General features: G+C 38.5%; 1 long non-coding RNA gene across 1 annotated transcript in view; it reads left to right on the top strand.

Moving 5' to 3' along the window:
- The window catches only part of LOC121818747 (uncharacterized), a 124,045-nt gene extending 102,361 nt beyond the window's left edge, over positions 1-21,684 (top strand). The window contains exons 6-7 of the long non-coding RNA XR_009599639.1: positions 19,513-19,688; positions 20,933-21,684. This is a non-coding gene — a long non-coding RNA (uncharacterized LOC121818747). The remainder of the gene's footprint in view (positions 1-19,512; positions 19,689-20,932) is intronic.
- The last annotated feature ends 1,577 nt before the right edge of the window (positions 21,685-23,261 follow it).

Raw genomic sequence — 23,261 nt, 5'->3', positions numbered from 1 at the left:
CAGTGATATTTTAAAATGATGAAAATCAAACCAACTGGTAATTATTGAGCATATACTATGTACAAGGCATTTTATGGATATGAGATTATAAGACAGGCATTCTTCAGAGAGACAATGAGCAAGCCCCATGTTAAGTATATGCAATTTATTTTTATTTTTTCCTTCAGAGATTTTTAAGTCCATTTATTCAGAAAATGTAGGAATATAACATGAGAGGAACAGAAATACATTTCAGTGGAAACTAGGATATATTTGTGAAAATACCCAAATTTGCTCATAAAATAAAGCCTCATCCAGAAAACAAAACAACAACAACAAAAAATCCCAGGTAGATGTGAAATACTAGATCCAGAGAGACACCTATCACTTTTTTAGGATTTCCATCTACAAAAGTTTATAGCCAAAAGCCTGCCCAAAGGACTAATTCCTAAGTGGAACTTTCAAGCCTCTTACAATAGCAGCATCAACCATGTCTTCTGCCTCCCATGGGGAAACCTTATACCAAATGAGCTCTGTTGCCACCATCTGTCTGTACTCCGCCCAGCCCTTTCCTAGCCCTTGTCACTTGGCCAAGTTAAAAACAAACAAACAAACAAACAAACAAAACCAGCTCACATTTACAAGTGTCAAGCATTTTTAAATATATTGAAATATTTAATTTTCATATTAACTTATTTTGTTTGTACAGCAAGGTGGATTCTACCATTTTACAGATGAGGAAACTGAAGTACCCAGATATTAAGAGCTGAGCCAGGGGACTTTCCTAGCAGTCCAGCGGTTGGGGACCTCACCTTCCAATGCAGGTGGTATGGGTTTGATCCTTGGTTGGAGATCTGGGCTCCCACATGCCTTGTGATCAAAAAACCCAAAACACATGCAACAAAGACAGTTTTGTAACGAATTCAATAAAGACTTTAAAATAGTCCACATTAAAAATAAAAATTCTTAAACAAAAGAGCTGAACCAGAGTTGGACCAGTAGCTACTGGAGCTACTAGTAGCTTCTGGTCTCTTAAACCCATTTTTATGCTGCTACAGGGCAGTGAGTGGTCTCAGTGGAGATAATAGATTTCCTGGTGGTGGGGGAGGGGCAAGATTTTATATCCTAATTTTCTCATCTAAATCAACAAAGTTTCTAATTTTTAGGAGAATAGAGAAAGACTCATTCTAACTGAGCACCTGAATTTGATATTATGGTGGTGTAGTCACTAAGTCCTGTCTGACTCTGCGACCCCATGGACTATAGCCTGCCAAGCTCCTCTGTCCATGGGATTTCCCAGGCAAAAATACTGAAGTAGGTAGCCATTTCCTTCTCTAGGGGAACTTCTCGACTCAGGGATCAAACCCGGGTCTCCTGAACTGCAGGTGGATTCTTGGCTGACGGAGCCACCACGGAAGCCCAAGTTTGATAATAACTGTTCACAAAATTGGTCTCTAAGTGGCATTGCCTCTGAGAGAAAAGCCCCGAGTGGTCCTGAACAAAACTGTGACATGGCTGAGACTATCTGTAAAGAGATGGCCCCAGAATCTCATGATTTAGGAAAAACTCATTGTCAGTTGCCTAGGATAGAAAGTGAGACCCTGGGGGCATGGACATCTAAAAGGGGGCTCTCTCTATCAGCTTAAGAAAGTGGAAAATAGTTGTCATTGCTTATGAGCAGAGGGTAGGTAACGGGATAAGGTTGGGCTCAAAAGGGAGACAGTGTCACTGTAAGTGCTGGGGAACTGCGTGGCTGAAAGTGCAAGTGAAAATGTCCCCGGGATTTCTGGGGCAGGAAGGGGCATGGGGAGGATGTTGTCTGTATATAATAAAGGATATTTAAGTTAGACCTTCTTAAAGTTTGATTTGGAAGTGTTTGTACTGCTTTAATGTAAACTTTGTTAAACCATTTCACAGTCCCACTCATACACTGGGTCTTACACATGCATCTCTTAGAATGGGAGGAGATGTCTTGTGGGAATCTGGGAAGGGCTGAAAATCATCTCTGTGCTTAGCAGGGGCCAAATTAGAGCAACAGGAGCCCAGAAGCAGAGAAGCTCATGTGATCTTTCCCCCAGAGGAAAGTTGCAGAAATCACAGAGGTACACAAGCCTTAAAACTGGGGGAGTTTGCACAGACATCATCTAAATTTCAAGGAGCTATCATCAAGATAATATGTCTCCTAATCTGGGTGTTTTCCTTCTCTCTGAGCACCTAGAGTTCTCATTAAGTCATTTATCCATTGTACTCCATATTTAGCTCCACAACACTCTTGAATGAATGTAGAGTTGATTCATTGTCTATTTTTGATAATCCATATTCCCCTGACCCATTTTATCATGGTTGTTCTTTTCCATCACCAAAAAGAAAAGAAAAAAACGATTTGCCACTTCATCTGTGAGGCTGTCCTCAGGATCTTTGATTTTCTCTGGAAATGACCTGGGGCTCCTTTTACACAAACACCGAAACCAAAGAGTCATATCATCACTGTGTTCCTAACCCTAGAGACTCTTAGCATGGGTGTGGGTTTGCATAACAGGGAAACTCGAATTGACCTGGTACAAATGCTAATTAAATGTCTTAAAAAAAAAAAAAAGCCAAGGATAATGCTGCAATGATGTAAAAGGGTGTGTATGTGTTATGTGTGTCTAAAGCATCTAAATGTATTAGACAGTGGAAACAAGATTCAGGGCAAAAACAGAAGAATAAAAAAAAAATTTGCCTGAATGGATAGCAAAAATGGTTCTCTTTTTCAGGGAAGTTGGTGAGTCACCATGTGACAATGCGTAAGTCACCTAATCTCTAAGTTCTGTCCTCTACTTTTAAAAGGGGGACTGAAACACTTGAGAAAGTCACTCACTTAAAAAAAAATTCAAGATACAGGCGACTCAAGTAATGAAGTACATTCATTATTAGAAGGAAGGAGTTGAGCTTCAAGGAGTGTAATTCTATGATGCTATCTGAAAAAGTGAAAGCAAAATCATACTTGATTGCAAAACTAAAAGAGAAATTCAAATTACCTTGAAAAGGGAAGAGAGTGGAATGGAGGAAGGGGTGGGGAGAAGAAAAGAAAAAATGCTAATATTTATGAAGGAAAGTATATATGAACTTTATGTGCTTCTCTCTCTCTCTCTCTTTTTTTTTTCCCTAAGAGAAAGGCTAGACCACATTCCAGTGTCTCCTGCCTAAATTCACTGTTAATTCACATCTTGGCATAACCTGTGTGTTGGGACAGTTCTACATTCAAAGTACAGGGACTTGCAAATAAAAATGATTTAACACATAAAATGTCTCACAATTTTTTTGTCTTGGCAGATGCTCTTTAAATATGTAAAAGTGAAGGGAAAAAAAATCTCACTTTTTTGTTATCCTTTGGAATAATTTTTATTGTAGAAAATTGAAGTTTCTGATGTTGGTATACTCTGATTCAATTAAACAAATACTTTCTGCTTGCTCACCATCAAAATGAGGAAGCTGCTTGCCCACAAATTCTCTAAAGGAAGATTCAGAAGAAAAAGGAATTGTAGTTAATCCTTTCCCAGGTCACACCTAAACTAGGTCTCTGCTAATAGGGAAGTTATTTGTATCTTAAAAATAAAATACATGTAAGAATATGTTGAAGGAATTATTGATGAAAGAGGCGAGTCAGAAGTTCAGTTCCACATTAAAGGGATTGAAAAATGTAGAATACTAGTTTCCAAACTCTGTCAGAAGGTCTGAGAGCTTCTCTTATAATTCCCACAAAAAAGTAAGATATAGAAGGTGTTCCTTGGTTAAAGAATTTTGGGGAAAGCTGAGTTAAAGAAAGTTACTGCCTTCTAGATAACTTTGGCATATTTGGTAGGCTGATGTAGAATATGAATGTCCAAGAGAGGGATGTATGTGGTGAGAAACAATTCTCAAGCATAAAACCTAACGGCACTTTAAAATGTCTCACATATTTTGAGGAAAGCAGGTTGGAAAATACTAGTGGAGAACAAAATTGCACTTGAACTTTGGTCTGAATTTTCTGGTTAGGTTACATCGTGTTGTCAGTATCTAAACATCTTGATAGCATGCCCCATACACACCGGTGTCTTTTTTTTTTTTTTTAATTTCAGTTTCATGTGGGTTTAGTATTTATGCTCAGACGTCCATACTTCTTGAGACATAATTGTGAACATGACCTTACTCTGGTGTGCAATGGTGGATAGTTGAGCGAAAAGGAAAAATAAAATCAAGTTTAGATTCAGCTAGCCAGTGAGTGCTGAAAGCAATGGGATTAAATCACAAAACTAAGAAACAAAGTTAGGAATACAAAGTTAGAAAATGTTCTTTTGTGTTTACAATAAGAATATGGAGTTTGAGAAAAGTCACACTATTTTTTTTCCCCTCCCAAAGTGTTTATTTTGGGGAAAAAAATCTTTCATGATGCAAAATTTTAATTGTTTTCTTTTAAAAAAATGTTTTGAGTCTAATTATTTTCCAGTGTTGTGTTAGTTTCTGCTAACACACAAAGTGAATCAGTTATCTGTTGTTGTTTTGTTGCTAAGTCATGTCCAACCCTTGTGCAACGTCATGGACTGTAGGCTGCCAGGCTCCTCTGGCTATGGGATTTCCCAGGCGAGAATACTGGAATGGGTTGCTATTTCCTCCTCCAGGGGATCTTCTAGACTGAAGGATGGAACTCATGTCTCCTGCATTGGCAGGCAGATTCATTATCACTGAGCCACCAGGGAATCAGTTATACATATATATACATATACGTGTGTGTGTGTGTATATATATATATATATATATATACACTCCCTTCTCTTTTTAAAGATTTTCTTCCCATTTAGGTCTCTGCAGACCCTTGAGCAAAGTTCCCTGTGCTATACCATAGTCTCTCATCGGTTATCTATTTTATATTTAGTAGTGTATGTATGTCGAGCCCAATCTCCCAATTCATCCCACCTTCTCCTTACCCCTTATGTATCCACGTGTTTGTTCTCTACATCTCTGTCTTTTTTCATTTGCAAATAAGTTCATTAATACCATTTTTCTAGATTCCAATGTAAGTAATATCATAAGAGATTTGTTTTTCTCTTTCTGACCTTCTTCACTCTGTATGAAAGCCTCTAGGTCTATCCACATCTCTGCAAATGGCACTATTTCATTCCTTTTAACGGCTGAGTAGTATTCCATGGTATATATGTACTATATCCTCTTTAACCAGTCTTCTGTTAATGGACAGGTTGCTTCAATGTTTTGAGTATTGTAAATAAATAAATCTTAATTATTTTCTGAACCATCTTGTTTCTCTTCACCCTTTCTCAGTTTGGAGCCTGCTTTTGTCCAGTTGTGTGTGACAACCTCATGGGCTTTTGTGATGTCAATCCTGTACCTTTTCTATGGCAGCAGAACTTCGGTCAAGGTAGCCATGTAGTTTGTTTCTGGCTGCTCATCACCTCTTCGTGGTAACACAATGCTGCCCTATCTAGTTGGGGTATATTGGAATTTGGCACTTCAAAATAAAGCTCCATATCAGCAATAGATTATTTCAGAGAAAGTCATTGGAAGTGATTTTAGTTGAATGAACTGTAACTGTTACCAGCTGTGGGAATAATGGGGCAAGCTACTAGTATGTCAAGCAATAGCCATTGGAAATCCTGAGTTATTCGAAAATAACTATTCTTTTGAAACAAAACATATAAGGAGCAAAAGAAGATAATAAACCAAGCACCAAAAAGGACACATACATATCTTTCCTAAACTGTGGTTTCCAGAATATGAGGGAAGCTGAACAGTTGTACATTGTCGCAGGAAGACTGTAAATGAAATTGGCTCATTCATAATTTTAGTCATATTTCCCAGAATCAGAATTCAAGGAGAAAGTTTCTTCCCACCGTATGGATCTTTTTCCTTCTGTTGAGTGCTGTCTTCCTTGACAACCAAGCAGAAAGCACTCTGGCACAAGCAGTGAGACAGGCTCTCCTGTCTTGCCTCGTCAGTCACGTTGAACACACCCCGCGGCGATTACCATTCTGATTCAGGGCAGGATAAAGAGAGTTCAGTGCACAATGTGGTGTTTAGGGAGGTGATCTGGAAGCATTAACCACACAACTTTGGCAGAAACTGCTTTGCGAATGTGTCAGTGATATCTCAAGTACACGAAAAACCAGCTTTACTGTCCCTTGATAGGAGATTAACTTTTTTGTGTGTATTTCTAGAGCATTTACCATTGTAAGGTGGACAAACATTATCCTTGTTTTTCAGCTGTAGAAACTGGAATGCTGAAAGGTTAAGCAATGTTCAGAAAGTTACATCGTGAGTCATTTTCTGAATCAGGAAATAAATTGGTGGCTATGATCCCTTTTCCCCTTATTCTACCAGCCAGAAGTAGTCATTGCACACTATTTACAGAAGTACTTTTATTTATTGTCTTGCAGTGGACACTGAACAGATTTCCTGAGACTTAAAAATCATAAAATGTGACATATTCTAGGAAAGAGTAGAATTCAACCAATAACATTAACTCTGGCAAAAAGTTCTACAGAGCAGTAATTATGCACAGGGGCCTAAGGTTTTTAGTCCTAATTTAAATTCTACCCGTGATTTGGAAATATGCATGTAACATCTTTTTGCCTTTGGTAAAATAGAGATAATGGTCCCTATCACAGACTTCATTTAAAAAAAAAGTTATATGAATTTATTACATGATATATTTGAGCTGAATAGATGGAATTGCAATTTCTTTTTAAAACATCATATTGTCCTTCCCGTTCCTTGTTGAACTTTGGTAAGTTCCTTATGCAAACATTTAAAAAAACATTAATTTTAGCATATGTGCTTCTACTTGTCAAAGTACTTCAGAAGAATGTACCATATTATTGGACCAAACACTTTTACATACATTGTCACACTTGGTCCTTGTGACAACCGCTTTGCTACTCTTTCCAGTAGCCAATTACATCTAACCAAATAACTCTTTTCCCTAAAGTTTCTTGGATGTTTCTCAGTTTAGATTGTTGTCCTGCAGACTATGTTTACCTTGCAGTTCCAGTTACACCCCTTTTAAAGCTACAGCTAATACATGGCCAGAAATACCAAATGGGTTCGTTAGCAAAACTGGGGATTTTTTTCTAGGCCCCTGTTTTTAAAGGGTTTTAACTAAGTAATGAGGGAAAAAATGAAAAGGACACAGATATAAAAAGACAATAACATAAGCCTAGTTTGTTGTTCAATCACTAAGTTGTGTCTGACTCCTCGCGCCCTCATCGACTACAGCATGCCAGGCTTCCCTGTCCTTTGTTATCTCCTGGAATTTGCTCAAACTCATGTCCACAGTGTATATTTCTGATTGAGCTGTTGCTAACTAGGATCAGTCTTCATAAGATTCCAAATGCCATTTTGAACAATCTATAGCATAGGCCTCCCATGCTTACCCAGAGTTCTTGTATACCTTGATAGTGAGTGAAGTGTCTTAGAGGCCAAAATCACGTTCAGATCAGTTAAAGAGAACACCAAGGCTAGGAGGATCCCTCCTGGTGGTGCTAGCAGGGGCAGTAAAATCTAGACAACCTCATAGAGAGAAAAACCTGGGGGAACGTGAGAGCAAAAGGGCTCCTCACCCAAATCAACACCTGGCTTCTTCTTCCATGGCTAGGGGTTTCTAAATTTGGTGTTAGTAAACTTTTATTTGTAAGCTTTGTTGTTATCTTTATTTTACAAAGGAAGAGGGAAAGAGAACATGGAAAAGTAGACAGCTCATTTTAGGTTAAATAAGCATGAAGTAGTAAAGCCTGAATTTGGATCCATTTATGTTTAAAGGAGGAGCTTCTCAGGTGACTCAAAGATAAAGAATCTGCCTGCTGTGCTAGAGAGACACGATCCCTGGGTCAGGAAGATCCCCTGGAGGAGAGCATGAAAACCCACTTCAGTATTCTTGCCTGGAGAATCCCAAGGACAGAGGAGTCTGGCGGGCTACAGTCTATAGGGTCATAAAGAGTCGGACACACTGAAGCAACTAAGCACGCATGCATGTTTAAAAGAGGGGCTTCCCAGGTGGCACTAGTGGCAAAGAACCCGCCTGCCAACGCAGGAGATATAAGACATGCCAATTTGATCCCTGGGTCAGAAAGATCCCTGGAGAAGGAAATGGCAACCCATTCCAGTATTCTTGCATGGAAAATTCCATAGAAAGTGGAACCTGGTGGGCTGCAGTCCATAGAGTCACAAAGAGCCAGACACTACTGAAGTGACTTAGCATGAATTATGTTCAAAGGAAATACTCTGTTTTTTGCCACATGTCACTGTGCTCTTGTTAAAGACGTAATGTGGTCACTTGGAAGACCCAGAGAAGACCTGTGTGGCCAGGTGGGCACAACCACCAGCTCACTTCCAGGGAACTCTGAACAAGTCACTCTTTGTTGAACTTTAGATTAAGAAATATCTTCAATGACACCTAAACCATAGTAAGAAAAAGAACCATGAGCAAGATTTTTGAAAAAGGAATTAAAAGCCATAATTTAAAAAAAAAGGGATATGATGAGCATGAGACATATAGTAAACACAGCTTCTCATTAAAATAAATGCTTCATATTAATACCTTCCTGTAAACTCTCCATCTGACCCTTTCTAAAGATGATGAACATGCCATATATACCATCAATTCTCCTTAGTTTTTTGTTGTGTTAAAAGTCACATAATGTAAAACTAGCATTTTAACCATATTTACTCTACAGTTAATGGCACTAAGTGCATTCATGTTGCTGTGCATCTCTCACCATCATCCATCACCCAAGCTTAACCAAAACTCCGTTCCTGTTAAACACTAACACCCCATCTCCCCTCCCGATGCCCCAGCCCCTAGCCCTTGGAAACTATGAATGTATTTTCTGACTCTATGAATTTGCCTAGTCTAAGTATCTTGATTGAAATCAGATTGATTGTATTCTTTGCAGCCAAAGATGGAGTAGCTCTATACAGTCAGCAAAAACAAGACCAGGAGCTGACTGTGGCTCAGACCATAAACTCCTTATTGCCAAATACAGACTAAAATTGAAGAAAGTAGGGAAAACCACTAGACCATTCAGGTATGACCTAAATCAGATCCCTTATGATTATACTGTGGAAGTGAGAAATAGATTTAAGGGACTAGATCTGATAGACGGAGTGTTTGATGAACTATGGATGGAGGTTTGTGACATTGTACAGGAGACAGGGATCAAGACCATCCCCAAGGAAAAGAAATGCAAAAAAGCAAAATGGCTGTCTGAGGATGCCTTACAAATAGCTGTGAAGAGAAGATAAGCGAAAAGCAAAGGAGAAAAGGAAAGATAGAAGCATCTGATTGCAGAGTTCCAAAGAATAGCAAGGAGAGATAAGAAAGCCTTCCTCAGCAATCAATGCAAAGAAATAGAGGGAAACAACAGACTGGGAAAGACGAGATCATTTCAAGAAAATTAGAGACACCAAGGGAACATTTCATGCAAAGACAGGCTCAATAATGGACAGAAATGGTATGGACCTAACAGGAGCAGAAGATATTAAGAAGAGGTGGCAAGAATACACAGAAGAACTGTATAAAAAGATCTTCACAACCCAGATAATCACGATGGTGTGATCATTCACCTAGAGCCAGACATCCTGGAATGTGAAGTCAAGTGGGCCTTAGGAAGTATCACTACGAACAAAGCTAGTGGAGGTGATGGAATTCCAGTTGAGCTATTTGAAATCCTGAAAGATGATGCTGTGAAAGTGCTGCACTCAGTATGTCAGCAAATTTGGAAAACTCAGCAGTGGCCACAGGATTGGAAAAGATCAGTTTTCATTCCAATCCCAAAGAAAGGCAATGCCAAAGAATGCTCAAACTACCACACAATTGCACTCATGTCACATGCTAGCAAAGTAATGCTCAAAAGTCTCCAAGCCAGGCTTCAGCAATACGTGAACTGTGAACTTCCTGATGTTCAAGCTGGTTTTAGAAAAGGCGGAGGAATCAGAGATCAAAATTGCCAACATCTGCTGGATCATTGAAAAAGCAAGAAAGTTCCGGAAAAACATCTATTTCTGCTCTTTATTGACTGTGCCAAAGCCTTTGACTGTGTGGATCACAATAAACTGTGGAAAATTCTGAAAGAGATGGGAATACCAGACCATCTGACCTGCCTCTTGAGAAACATATATGCAGGTCAGGAAACAACAGTTAGAACTGGACATGGAACAACAGACTGGTTCCAAATAGGAAAAGGAGTACATCAAGGCTGTATATTGTCATCCTGCTTGTTTAACTTATATACAGAGTACATCAAGAGAAACGCTGGGCTGGAAGAAGCAGAAGCTGGAATCAAGATTGCCGGGAGAAATATCAATAACCTCAGATATGCAGATGACACCACCCTTATGGCAGAAAGTGAAGAGAAACTAAAAGCCTCTTGATGAAAGTGACAGTGGAGAGTGAAAAAGTTGGCTTAAAGCTCAACATTCAGAAAACGAAGATCATGGCATCTGGTCCCATCACTTCATGGGAAATAGATGGGGAAACAGTGTCAGACTTTATTTTGGGGGCCTCCAAAATCACTGCAGATGGTGACTGCAGCCATGAAATTCAAAGACGCTTACTCCTTGGAAGGAAAGTTATGATCAAACTAGATAGCATATTGAAAAGCAGAGACATTACTTTGCCAACAAGGTCCGTCTAGTCAAGGCTATGGTTTTTCCTGTGGTCATTTTTGGATGTGAGAGTAGGACTGTGAAGAAAGCTGTGCACCGAAGAATTGATGCTTTTGAACTGTGCTGTTGGAGAAGACTCCTGATAGTCCCTTGGACTTCAAGGAGATCCAACCAGTCCATCCCAAAGGAGATCAGGCTTGGGTGTTCATTGGGAGGACTGATGCTGAAGCTGAAACTTCAATACTTTGGCCACCTGATGCGAAGAGTTGACTCATTGGAAAAGACTCTGATGCTAGGAGGGATTGGGGGCAGGAGGAGAAGGGGACGACAGAGGATGAGATGACTGGATGGACTTGATGGACATGAGTTTGGGTGAACTCCGGGAGTTGGTGATGGACAGGGAGGCCTGGCGTGCTGCGATTCATGGGGTCGCAAAGAGTCAGACACAACTGAGCTACTGAACTGAACTGAACTGAAGTATCTTGTATAAGTGGAGTTGAACAGTATTTATTTATACCTAACATATACTGGAATGCAGTTTGGAGGTTACTTAATATATGTCCTAAAACAAGACCATACCTTTTCTTCCCTCTGTACTATACAGTAGGTTCTTGTTATCTCTTTTATACATAGTAGTGTGTATATTTGGAGAAAATCATAATTCCACAAGATACATGCACCCTATTGTTCATTGTGGCACTATTTATCGTAGTCAGGACATGGAAACAACCTACGTTCTCCTTATTTGTGGTAGTTCTGTCCTATAAAATTGGCTTAAATATTAAACCTCTGTTCCTAGAGGAAAGAAAGGGATAGGTTCCTACAATCATCACATTTTCAATAACTGATTAATACATAACCTTGCTTTGTTTCTGTTGAAAAGCACTTTACTTGCTATTATCATTGATTCATTAACATTGGCCTCACAGCTAAAGGCACCGTAAGTCCTGCTTGAGTGAACCTTATCTAACACATATCCAGAAGATACAATCACAGACGTCTTGTACTTAGGAACAATAGACAATACTTCATCACTGGGCGATGGAGTTCATTTTAAACACTGAATCACAACAGAAAGCACAAACATGCAACCAAAAAAAAGTTACACTAAAGAGACTACAGAAATGACACATTTCCAGTATGAAAGCCTCACTTTTTTCTACCTCACCGGGACATATGCTTGCTGTCACTGCTCTGGGCTTGTGTATGAATGACCACAAAACTGTGTGATTTGTGGGTTACGAATAAATTTTTGTGAGTAGGTGAACTCACAAAGGCAGAATGTGAGAACAAAGAGACTCAACTGTACATGCAAACAAACCATACAAAACTCATTTTCATCCTGCGACCCCTTACATTCTTATGCACACTGAGAAATCAATGAACCTAATCTTTATGCTAGGATTTAGGTGATCAATTATTAGTGTAATGATCAACCTCGCTTCAGTCTGTACCCTTTCAAATCATAATGCATTTTCTACTAAAGTTTTAGGGATACACGAACTGAAATATGATAAATTTTAAAGTTATTATATCGCAAAATGAAATCATTCAGAAGGATAACAAAATAAATGTTAGTAATAATATATGATAGTAGGGCCAAAACTGGAAATGGGAAAGAATTGGAAGATGGTTTGGTGTGTATGCCAGACTTTCATTTCAACATAACTGTTTCTGTAATGTCCTCCCACTAGCTTTCTCATACCATGTGCTATAATCCCACACAGTCCACACGATGCTCAGTGCCATTAAGTGAAGTGACAGAAAAATAAGTAATAGAACAGCAGGGTTATGGTGTCCCCATGGCTTGGAATTTAGATTTAGAAAGCAAGTGGTGAAACTCATATAATGGAGGAGTCGAGAGCTTGGTAAACACTGGTGAGTTGATGAACGGTGGCCTTTTCCAATATGATCTTATCATTAAATGGGCTTGTTTTTTTTTTTTTTTCCATCACAAGTCCATACAGAATGAATATTGTAACAAATCATATGTTTTGGCTCTCTTTAATATTCCATAGATTGTAGGAGGCCTGATTTATCTTGCAAAGGTTTAGTAACATTTTAAAGGATAATATGATAGTGTATTAAGGGGCAAGGGAAGGGCAGTGATAAATATGTTGTACAGATAAAAACCAATTGCTGTGGAAGCTAATAATAATTGAAATAGTTTGGATGGGCATTGCCTCATGGTCCATTCTGACTTGTTTGATGTCTAATAAGAATCATCTTACCTTTGAAGCCCATAAAATTTAAAGTTCAAGAAGACTGAATCCATGTACAGTAAAGCCATTTTTCTCATGATTTTTTAACCAATGAATATTGTGTGGGAAATTGATTCCATATGTTTTCAAGTCATTTATGCAATTTGAATAATTAAAACGTTCATTGGTAAGAGCTGCCTGATGTCTTTAAAGTCAAGAAATTATCTTATGCCAAAAGTAGACAAACTGAAACACCAAAAGGTCAGGCTAAGTTTGAAATTTTGCAACATCTAGAAATGAAAAATTTAAATGTTTGCTAATCCTTCCTGCTTATTATCACATGGTAAAAAAAAAAGAAATGTTTTTATTCTCTCACATTTTTATTCCTTTATATTTTTGAAAAAAATGTTTGCCTATGTGACTTTCTAAACCTACTACCAAGTTATGTTGGATGAGAGCCTAGTCTATCAGACATTTGCAATAAAATCTTGTCAGCTCTTTTTTTTTAAATTAATAGATGTTTATGATTCGTTTCTAATTAAAAACAAAGCATAATGTGGAAGATACATTTTTGCTTTAATCATATTTGAAGAATTCTAAGAGTTGGGACTATTATTCCCATTTAATAGAGTTAGAAAGGTAGGCAGTCTGTAGGGTGTGAAAGCACATCTAAACTGAGTAAGTTGAACTTTGCCTGAAACACTGTGGAAATACTCAGAGAGAAGCAGGTAAAAAGCAGATAGATCATACATTTAGCCCTGAGGAAATACTAACCCAAGGTCAATCTAGTTACTCTTGTATATGGTACTAAGAGAATGAAACAGGGAAAAATATGAAAATGAGGGATACCGAGAATTTGAAGTGTTTGTGGAATAAAGATGACTAACATTGGAGCCGGAAGTTCCATATCCAAATTTGAACTCTTCCACTTACTGTTGGCTCTATGACCTATTGAGGTCATTAATATGCACGTGTAATATAATAATAGCAATTACAATAATATGCAGAAAAAGAGGCAGTCTCTACCTATAATGAAATTTAAAATTATTGAGTTTGAATATGTTGTTTATTATACTTGTTTAATATCAGAGTTTAATTTTTTCTCACCTTCATTGTGAAATACAAGTTTAATTATTTCCAAAAGGTATTTTCTGAAAAAGTATAAAATCTGCTCTTTATTTCTCCAAACTGGGGTCATTTTTACTAAAAGAGGTACACTTTACTTTGCCTTGCTTGCTGTAAATCTAAAATGTGTTTTTTACTACTTATAAAAGGTAATTAACTTAATTTAACAAGAAGGACAGTGGCTTTTCAAATAAGATGTTCCTTCGGGGGGGAAAAGAAAAGAGTACTAGGAAAAAGGGAAGAAAATAAGTCATTCATTTGGAAACAAGTTAATACCTGCCAAAACAATCCATGGAAATCACTCTATTGCTGTGAGTATTGTGTTTATACTATAATTAAAACTGGATTAAAAAGAACTAGAGCATAGCACCTCTGATTACTGCTAGTCTTAACACTCAAGAACAAGAGAGCCAGGTGTTAAAATTAGCCAGTGGCATTCAGTGAAGCCCAGGCTGTCTAGCCTGGCCTGGCTTGTGGACAGTTAGTTTCCTTCATTGAGATGATCCCAATAAAATGGAGGAGGGAAAAGGTGATTTTTTTTTTCTTTCCGGCCAGAAACACCAGAAGTAACTAAGGAACTTGAGACCTTCCCTCTCCTCTTTCTTCTCCTTATGTAGGGTTTGAGCTTTAGAATTGATAATTCTGAATATACTGGGTCTTTTAGTGCCCTATTGAGGGTTCAGATACAATATATTTTCATTCTATTTCCCAGCTGATGAAATGCTGGTTGCCTACCATTTTCCCTAAATAGGAAGGCTGCCTCTCTGTTCTTTGTGCTTTCCCGCTCCTTTTTTCAAACTCAGGTCTCATTGTGTTTACCCAGAAATGGTGGCAATTAAAAGATTCCAAAGTGGCAGAAACTAATGCACCAGTAGAGCAGGATTCCAGCTTTCCATGGTAACACCCAACTTCCCTTCTCTAACTACCTCGTCTTAGTTCACCGAGACAATTCTAATCCTACCTCTGTGGTTACTCTGAAAAGGCATCCAGTTTGGTTATCAGAAAGAATCTTTCTTAAATAAATATTTACCAACGTCTGTTTCACTCTTTAGGGGAGCGAGCAAAGGAAGGGCTTGAATCTCTTAATCCTTTTGGATCACATTTTGTGGAGATGATGATAGAATGCAGTGAGGGCTACTAGTACTGGAGCCCAAGCTGACACTTTATTGCCTTGCTGATCACAAACCTCAGGTGTCTTGATTGGCTGCTCATCACCTGGGTAACTTTCTTGCCATCCACTTCAAGTTGCTTCCCCTGTATGGCAGAGATCCAGGAACATTCCATGAGGGTTACGACATTTTCCTTTTACAACGATGGGCTTCACCTTTCTCTTGGTTCCATGAACTCTTTAAATGTCAAAGTGATTCACATGGGAGGAACTGATCCTACACTCATTGGAAAGTTCAAAGATCTAAGATCTTTTCTCTCACGAAATGATTCAATTCAGTTCAGTCACTCAGTCGTGTCTGACTCTTTGTGACCCCATGGACTGCAGCACGCCCAGGCTTCCCTGTCCATCACCAACTCCAGGAGCTTACTCAAACTCATGTCCATCAAGTCAGTGATGCCATCCAGCTGTCTCATCCTCTGTCATCCCCTTCTCCTCCTACCTTCAATTTTTTCCAGCCTTAGGGTCTTTTCTTTGCATCAGGTGGCCAAAGTATTGGACCTTCAGCTTTAGGATCAGTCTCCCCAATGAATATTGCAACAATTGACTGATTTCTTTTAGCATTGACTGGGTTGATTTCCTTGCAGTCCAAGGGACTCTCAAGAGTCTTCTCCTACGATGCTTATCTATTTTGGTAATAATGCACTTTGTGCTTATCACTATCACATATTCAGTCAGTGTGTAGTCGAGCAGTCTATGGGATGAAAGGCATAAGGAGTGTGTAATATTTGGGGAAAGGTAATTTCTGTGGTGCTTGTTTTTTTCTACCTAGTTCAGGATGCTCTGAGCTATTGTGAAGAATAGCTCAGGAAAGAGTTAATTCTCCATAGCCTTACATTGTAGGATTTCATTCACCATGTCTTAGTTTGAGGATAGTTTGCAGCAGTATCTTTCCCATAAACATTAATGGGTGAAAGTTCATTTCTTTAGATTCTTATTTTCCCCCACATTAATTCTGAACTACATTTTAAGTTATATACATATACTGGTCCTAGTTGCTAAGTCATGTCCAACTCTTGCAACTCCATAGATTGTAGCCTGGCAGGCTCCACTGTCCATGGGACTTCCCAGGCAAGAATACTGGAGTGGGTTGCCATTACCTTTTCCAGGGAATCTTCCTGACTTTGGTATGAACCAGCATCTTCTGCACTAGCAGGCAGATTCTTTACCACCGAGCCACCAGGAAATATATATATATATATGTGTGTGTGTATATGTATGTATATGAAAATTAAGATTTTGAGAAAGACCATACTAAGTATTTTAAAATTCTTTCGCAACTATCTATTGAGAAATGTCTCTGCTGTCACTATCTGGTCCCCAAGCAAGGGCCAATCCCCCTACTTAGGATTTAGATCCTATTCCCTCTTATTTGTCGAGGGACGTCATCCCAGCAGTTTTTCTCTCTCTTACTTGCATCAACAATTTTCCCCTCTCTTGGATCTCTCTCATGTACCTACAAACATGCTGCAAAAACAGTCCTCTTGGGACCCAGTGTACCCCAGCTAGTACTTCATTTCTCTCCTTCCTTTCGAGACAAAGTCCTTGGCAGTATTTACAGCCTTTGACTTCTCTCTTGAACTTGGGTGAACTAGTCTTTTTCCCCCCACCACTCCAAGGAAATGATTACTCCTGTCAAAGTCACTAATAACCCTCATGTTGCTAAACCCAAAGGTCAATTCTCAACCCTTATTTCCTTTAATCTGTTAGTATCATTTAACACTATTTGACCTCAAATTTATCTGAATTGAAATTATGATGCACTGTTTCTAGGATCCAGAGCTTCGACTACCTCCTATTGGCTGATGACCCAAAATATACTTCTCCAGTCCAGACCTGATATTTGTTGCAAGCATGGACGGATGGATGAATAAATTTTTTTCTACACTTCATCTTCCATGTTATACCAATAGTATCACTAAATGTAAGGAAAAAGAGCAAATGGTTACCTTCAGAAGTATTTATTTTGTTGTTACAAATTTGTTGACAAGAGACTATAATGTGGTCTTTCTCTGAGCAAAGTTACATTATTGGGAATAGTAAAGCACTACAATTTTATCCTTATGCTTCAGAAACAGTGAAAGTTGTACTTATATAGATAAATAATATGCCATGCCAGTTCTATAACTTTTTAATCTATGAAAACAATTAACTCTGATGTCAATCATCACCAGTACATTTCCAGCTCGTGTCTAAAAATGTTTAATTGATTTGAATTATTGATCTAGGCTATTTCATACACAGTGGTCAAAATTTATGAAGTTTACGAGCTTCTTGTGTCTACAGCCTCATGAAAGAATCACAAGTAAAAAATTTTTTTCTGCATTAACACTCCAGCTCAGCTCTTCTAAGAGAGCTAAGAGGCAGAGCCTCTTCTGCCTCTTCATTCTGTCTTGGCCCAGCTCTGAGCTCCTCCAACTCTTTTGACCAGGAAGCACAATGCCTAGCAGGGTCTGAGCCTGTCTGATCCTGCCCTGAAGCTTGGTAACTAAGTCTTTCTTTAATGATTGTGGTCTACTCTATTCTATGCTTCCTCGTTCCTGATTGTAGCTACAGACTGGTTTTTGAAAAAATTCCTAATAAGCCTTTGCTCTAGGAAGTGAACTTTCTGTAACAAGATGACTCCGAGAGTAAGACTTTAATTTCCTTATTAACTCAGAAATGAAACCATCAACTAGAGTTGCAGTGTGGATTCTCATATGGCAATGGACACATATATCAGTAAAACAAACAGTATTCTATGTCTCTCATCATAATAGTCCTCCCCTTTACTGTGTGTAGGTTACACAGGTTTCAAGTGACTTGGATTGGCATTGATAATCCCAGACTTATAGGGTAATTATTATCTATGTTTTAATGCACTTTTTTCTTGGTTTAGAATGAGAAAACAGCAGGAATAGGATGCGTAGAAATGTGAGGGAAGGAATCTATATTACTGTGCACAAATTAATTTGTAATAATGTGGTAGTTTCATATGTCATCCTAATGAGAGTCCTTGTCTCAATAAGCAAAAAGACCAGAAAAAGAAGGAGAAAAAGGAAGGAAGAAAGAGTGAGGAAGGGAGATTCAGGAAGAGTGAGAGTGATAGAGGGAGGGGGAGAGGAAGAGTGACAGAAATTATTCTCTTCTCATAGTGAAGTGAAAGTCATTCAGTCATGTCCAACTCTATGTGACCCCTTTGGAATTCTCCAGGCAAGGATACTGGAGTGGGTAGCCTTTTCCTTCTCCAGAAGATTTTCCCAACCCAGTGATGGAACTCAGGGATGGAACCCAGGTCTCCCACATTGCAGGTGCATTCTTTACCAGCTGAGCCACAACAGAGACTGTAACTCCAGGGTGTCTCAGTGCAGTATCAACTGAAAATCAACTTGTATTTGTTGCAGAGTATAAGAAGGCTTAAACTGGGAAAAACTGATTAAATTCCAAAGAACTCTTACTATTATAAAGAAATCACATCAGGTCTTGAGTTCAAGTCCTATTTGATGGCTGTTTTCAAATAGAAGGGTAGGAATTATTTTCTCACAGGTTCTGCCTGCTAGTAAGTCATATGAATTTAATCCACCTATCTGTGTTGTTATTTCCACTAATGAAAAAGAGTAATTCTTTATTTTATCAAAATTTAGGGTATTTTGAAATGCCACTTTTATGCTAATTTATAAATATTAGGAAATTTGTTGATTTAAAGAAAAAATGACTATTTTTAGTAGCATCTACTGGCAAGACGTGCATGTAACAAAACCTATCATTGTATTATACATAGTGCTCCTTGATGCCCATATATCAGAAATCTCAGAAGAGAAGCCAAGATTTGACTCAGCAGAAAGATTGATCCCTACTGCTGGATCCTCCCATTTGGAATAATCTTCCATACAGTTTGTACTACCACTCCCTGTGCTAAAAAAATACATAAATTATGTTTTAATTAAGTCAATCTTTCCTTAATGTGAAATTCCCAGATATGTGGGATACAAGGCCTTTGAGAGTTATTTTAAAGGAATCAAGAATTAGTCCCTATAAGTAATTCTTGTAAAGCTAATATTTCATAAGGAACAACCCAACATGGTCCCTGTAATGGACAGCTGGTGGTGTAAAAGAAAGTTAGACCAAAGAAATATTCACCCAAAACATGTGACTATGTAAATCTGTTGATAACATTTGAATCTGAATCAGCAGCTTTTTATGTCAATAAGTACAATGTTATATTCTGCAAATTACATTTATATTAATTCTCCCTCCTCAATCTTGAATAGCCCCTTATAATTAATACCCAACTTAGAAAAGTACATCTAGAATCTTAATAGTGATGTAATGGCGTCTTGATTGCTCTGGAACGTGGTGAGCTTTGTTATAATAGGCGCAAACACGCACTACATGGACTTTCGTGTCTCTGTCGCCTTTCAACAGACAGATGTTTTTGGATTCCCTGCTAAAAAGAACCTGTGCTTCTAGAGCAGAGCTTCAGCAATCATATGCCTGGATTAATCTGTCATCACAGCATCAACACTCCTCGCAGCAAAAAGTTCTGAAACTCAGTTTTCCTGGCTCCTGAACAACCTTTTGGCTACAGGAAAGTAAAGCAGGTAAGGTAGGCCCTAGGTGACATACTTCTGACAAAAACATTCATTTATCAGATAAACTAAAATCAGAGAAAGTTAAAATTATTTTGAAAAAAAAAATCTTGGACAATTTCTGTAAGAACAACACAGAGGTCTGTCATCAACAAGGTATAAGTCATTCACAATTAGGATTCTGTGAGTGATGACTCATGTCTCTTGGATAAATGAACATAAAAGCAATTAGCAGGATGTGAGTTATTTGGTTTCTAAATGGCCTGACAGTTATGACAACCAAATTTAGATTTTTATCTGCAGGTTCAATGTATTCAGAATTAAACTAACTCTTTTTTCTTAGAGTCAGTGGGAAAATATATTTTAAAAGTTAAAAAAAAACATATGAATACATTTCCTGTTTAAGGAAAGAGAATATGACAAAACAATATGTAATTCCCATAAGAAACCACCAGGTTAGATGTGTCATCCCAGTGAACATGTCCAATATGACGCAGAAGTTCAAGTGTCAAGATGGACAGCAAGGTACCTGCCCGATGTATACCATGCTCATGATAAACCCAGAGAGCTGGTAAGATTAATTGCTCTGAATTCTGTAAAGGGCACTTGACATACTCAAGGCTGTCTCATGAGCCTTGCTCAAGTAAAATTTATAACCTAAGATATACTTATTGACAGAGGCATAGACAACAGAGGACCATGAGAGACAAGAAATTAATCATATCCCAGTGATTTATTCCTTAGATTTATCTGAGTGTTTGCATAACAGCAGGGGAAGCAGATAGACTACGGACTAAAAGCCAAGTCTTGGGAATACAACTGAGCAGGATTCTAATACTGGCCATGTTACTTGCTAATTGGATATCCTCAGGCGATTTAATTTGCCAGTTTCCTCCCAACCTCAGTTTCCTCTCTTATAGGACTATTGTAAAGATTAAATGTAATGATGCTTACTAGACCACAGAATTCTTGAAAAGAGTGACTATTTTCACAGTCCTGGTAGCCAGTAGAATGTCTAGCGCATAGCAGGTGCTCAGTAAGTGTTAGGTGAATAATTATGTAAAATGTGCATCATGGTCCCTGGTACAAAATAAGTAAATATGGTGATAGTGATAATGACACTTAGGAGCTTTAAGAATCTTTTAAATGGTTTCCCAAAGTGCTTAGAATAATTTGCTGATTTCTATAAGGCCCTACATAATTTGACTCGTTTCTATCTTTTCACCTATTTTTTCTATGCTTCCCTGGTGGCTCAGACGGTAAAATCATCTGATTGCAATGCTGGAGACCCAGGTTCAATCCCTGGGTCAGGGAAGATCCCCTGGAGAAGAAATGGCAACCCACTCCAGTACTCTTGCCTGGAAAATTCCATGGATGGAAGAACCTCATAGGCTACAGTCCATGGGGAGAAAAAGAGTCGGACACAACTGAGCGACTTCACTTTCACTATCTTTTCGATCTCTTCTTGAATTAACCTTCTTTTCTTCTACCTTTTGCCATACTGTTCTTCTTCACTGTCTTAAGTAAACTAAAACATCTCCTACCTGAGGACCTTTGCACATACTCCTTTCACAGTGTACTTGTCTTTTCCTATTTTGTATCCACTTCTCTTTTTCAACTCCTGGCATTTCTAATCAGGGGCTATGCCAGGTCCATCCCCTGATGGTTTGCTATGAAATCACAGAAGCAAAAGCCAAAAAGGACCCCAAACTTCCCATGGATTTTTTCCACCAGCTTACTGCATAGTCTACACCAGCAGATGGCCATGCTTAGCTTTCTGAAAACTCAACTGTTTCACTCATGCCAGGGATAGTTAATGACTTTTTTCTGATTTTTTCAGACCTTTACTTATTCAGCTTCTTCCACAACTCTATGAGGTATACCTACTATAATAAATTTTCTTTTTCATAATATCATAGTTCTTCTGCTTTCCTGATTAAATATTAATTGCTGAAGCAACTGGTAATGTAACCTTAAGTTTCCAGGTCAATAAACACTTAAAGATGAATATCTGATTGTATCGGGCTTCCCTTTTAGCTCAGAAGGTAAAAAATCTGCCTGCTAACTCAGGAGACTTGTGTTCAATCCCTGGGTCAGGAAGATCCCCTGGAGAAAGGAATGGCTACCCATTCCAGTATTCTTGCCTAGAGAAGTCCAAGGACAGAAGAGCCTAGAGGGCTATCGTCCATGGGGTCACAAAGAGTTGGACACGACTGAGCGACTAAGCACACACGTACACATCTGATCTTGTTGGATTTAAAGGTATCAGTATTACTGTGGCCAGTGGTAAAACGGATTCCAGTAGTCCCCTGACAATCATTTCAATGTTTACTTTTGATACCTGTAATCAAGTGCCTATAGGAGACAAGGCTGGGGATGACCAAGTTTCTGCTATAGAATATTATACTGAAAATAAGTGCTTTTACATGCACTGGAAAATTTAGAAAATGATGTAGTTGTTGTTTTAAATTCCCAGATAAGCTAATTGGATGAGGGTAGAAAAAACAATATTGAATTAAGGTGAATTTGTTGATAAGTATCCACCGTGTATAATCTCGGCTTTATGGTGATACTTTGAGCAGCTAGGAGAGAGTCTAACAATTTTGTTGACTGACTGAAATCTAGACCCAAATTTAATTTGCACTAAATAAAACTGCAATGTTAGAGCTTCTTTGTGTACTGTAAAGCAAGAGATCATACAAAGGCTTAGGGCTACTGGAATGATAGAATGCAATTGCTCTGTTTTCTCACACAACCCTCAGCCTTAGGAAGGTCCAGAGGACATTCCTTCTACCAACGCTGTCCAAAGCTGAAAGAAATACCTTCTTCATAAGGAGAGTTCTGGCATCTTTGAGGAGCTCTGTGGTAGATATTCTCTATAGGCCAGGGATGAGTGGTGAATTCTTTCCATAAAACTGGATTCCTAGAATTCAGTGGGAATTCTTGGGTGGCAACAGATAAGTGGCAGTGCAAAATCACCAAAGAAAATGTGGATTTGGTGACAACAATGGGCAGCTAAGCCAAAATAGTAATTAGGATGAGTTAGCCAAAGTGATCTTTGCCATTGGCTAGATGATCATGCTATCTATAGAACTGAAATCAATTGGCAGCCTGCCAAAGTCTTAATATAGTGGGAAAGCTCTCCATCTTGTGAACACAAGTCTCACTTGAGTCACTACAATACGACAGAAGGCTATGATCAATTCTTTAACCAATTCCCAATCTGAACCAGTTAACAGGCTCAGAGTACCTAGAACAAAGAGGAGAACAGGTGCTTTTGAGGAAGAACCCTGTTACATAGCAAAAAATTGATAGGATAGTCCTCCTCCTCGCCTTCCCCAGAGGGAACTGAGAACACGTACCAGCATGAATATTCACAGGGAAAGGGTAAATAATCAGATTTTTCAGCGATTACCAGACACTGTCTCTGAAATGACATTCATTTCTGGAAACCCAAACAGCATTTTGGCCCACCGCTCAGAATAGGCACTTAGGGAGGTCAAGCAATTGATGAAGTATTGGCTTGGGCCCAGAATGTCCCCAAATTCAGTAAGCTCTGAGCTCACATGTCCTCAAATGTTCCCT

Source organism: Ovis aries, chromosome 2 (genome assembly GCF_016772045.2).
Source record: "Ovis aries strain OAR_USU_Benz2616 breed Rambouillet chromosome 2, ARS-UI_Ramb_v3.0, whole genome shotgun sequence".
Lineage (NCBI taxonomy): Eukaryota > Metazoa > Chordata > Mammalia > Artiodactyla > Bovidae > Ovis > Ovis aries.
This window is presented reverse-complemented; position numbering and strand designations above follow the sequence as displayed.